This window comes from Macadamia integrifolia, chromosome 9 (genome assembly GCF_013358625.1).
Source record: "Macadamia integrifolia cultivar HAES 741 chromosome 9, SCU_Mint_v3, whole genome shotgun sequence".
NCBI classification, from domain to species: domain Eukaryota; kingdom Viridiplantae; phylum Streptophyta; class Magnoliopsida; order Proteales; family Proteaceae; genus Macadamia; species Macadamia integrifolia.
Genome location: NC_056565.1, coordinates 34,251,206 through 34,253,347, shown reverse-complemented (window position 1 = coordinate 34,253,347; position 2,142 = coordinate 34,251,206). Strand labels below are relative to the sequence as shown.

At 41.4% G+C, this 2,142-nt stretch overlaps 1 non-coding gene across 1 annotated transcript; it reads left to right on the top strand.

Moving 5' to 3' along the window:
- The first annotated feature begins 210 nt into the window (after positions 1 to 210).
- LOC122090257 lies at positions 211 to 317 on the top strand. The gene has a single exon (XR_006143497.1). It is a non-coding gene; the product is annotated as a small nucleolar RNA R71 (small nucleolar RNA).
- Positions 318 to 2,142: the final 1,825 nt, after the last annotated feature.

The window sequence follows — 2,142 nt, the reverse complement described above, 5'->3', positions numbered from 1 at the left end:
TCCACAAAATACCCTTTCCCTCGTATGGTTCTTTCACTCTCTTGGGTTGATTCCCACTCACGGGTTTTGTCAGCTAAGTCAAGTAAGAATTCCCATGCCTTTCCTTCATATGTAAAGGATGTGAATCCCTCAAGGCACATAGACTCTATCATTTGTTTAGTTGGGTAATCAATACCCTCATAAATTATTTGACATAAATGCCATAAGTTTAGTCCATGGTGAGGGCATTCTTGGAGTAGATCCTTGAATCTCTCCATAAGTTTAGAAAATGACTCACTAGGCTTTTGCCTAAACTAAAGGATATCACTTTTAAGCTTATTGGTCTTGTGAGTTGGGAAAAACTTCTTGAGGGAGGCAACTATGAATTTCTCCCATGTGGTTATGGAATTTGTGGCTGTCATACCCCACCTTACAGTAGGCTCAACTTACCATTAGGAATACCGGTGGTGTGAGTAAGACACGTACCTATCTCACAAACCTACCAGGATCTCTGATAGCAGTACGTTGACATTTTCACAATCTAACATCACAAACCAACATAAGCAGCGAAATCAGAGTATGGTAGCAGAATCATAATTAAAATGGAAAAAAGTCTAATGATAATATAGTAGTGAGAACCGAGTTATTCTGTTATGTTCATCGATGACGTATAATATAATCTCAAAAACAATATACAATCCGCAGTTATACCTAAAATTATCAAAATATGATGTACAATCTAATGGTGTGACGTAAGCACAGTGGTTGTAAACACAGTCCTGATCGTGCTCCTCCACTTCCGGCATCCACCAGTCGCTCACACCATACACTGACCCAGAAGATACTGGGTCACCCGCCAGTGGCACCACGGTACCTGCATCATCATCTAAAAAGGGGTGTATGCGTGGGGTGGGCATTCCAACTCACTCAGTGAGAGGTGGGATCAAGCACATCTAAGCAGAACAATAGCAGTAATAATTTATGATGCATGATTGCAGAAATTAAACACATTGTCCATGATACTTGTGATGCAGTTCATTTATTTATTATCCACCTAACAATACAAACTAGGTCTGGTAAATGCTACTATGGCTCATTAGGCTGTATCCTTCGTCTTAGAACCGACATCGACTACTCAAGGATACAAACCCTACCCATGAATAGAAGCCTGCTGGTCCCCGTATGCATCCATGGGTCACCCAGCAAACCCCCTCCTGATAGTCACGACACTGGTACATCATCGGCCACCCCGGATAGGTTCCCGCCTTCGGCTACAATCACATCGTACCGCGGGTGTGGCATTTCAGAAAGGCACATCAAATATACCACAATGGGTTATCCAACACCTTAACCCCTGTTGGCAAGGGTTCGTAGTATAGGGAGTGATACCTAACCACAAATATGCTACATGCTTTTATAGTGATACAGTTAGTATGAATTACACGATACCAGCAAGACCTCAGCCACAAAGTGTAATCTATCTCCAAATACAGTCCCATGTACACGATACTAGTGAGACCTTGGCCACAAAGTGTAACCCGAGACCGTTTACCTAATCTAGCATGCATATCACAGTTAAGTATGGACTACGTGACACCGATACCAATCATTGGCCACAAAGTGCATCCATTTCCAAATGTAGTCCCGGGGTACATGATACTAGCGAGACGTTGGCCACAATGTGTAACCTGTGACTACAACTAACTCTAATGCACATAATTAATGTATAAATGCAACGTACATATGACAATCACAGCACTGGTACCACCTTGGCCATGTTAGATTTTATCTCACACATATACAACCAAACAAACGGCAATCACAGTACCGGTACCACATAGGCCACACTGGATCCTGTCATACATCTCCATACAATTCACATCATAATCGTAAATGACAAATATAACATATCATCATCACATTAAGCAATTACAATCAAACACATAATTCTAAGCATGTGAGCAATTTAATAATAATAAACATTCTAAAAATAAACACAGTCCATCCCTCACCTGGTTTACGATCGGGTGTGTTTGGGTTCAAGTACGACCATCGATCGATCAATTTAATTTCAACTTTGGGGCACGTGCACATCACTGTCCTAGACACAAGGGAATTGTACATCAATATGTGTCAAAAACATTGGGAGGGACCCACATAGGT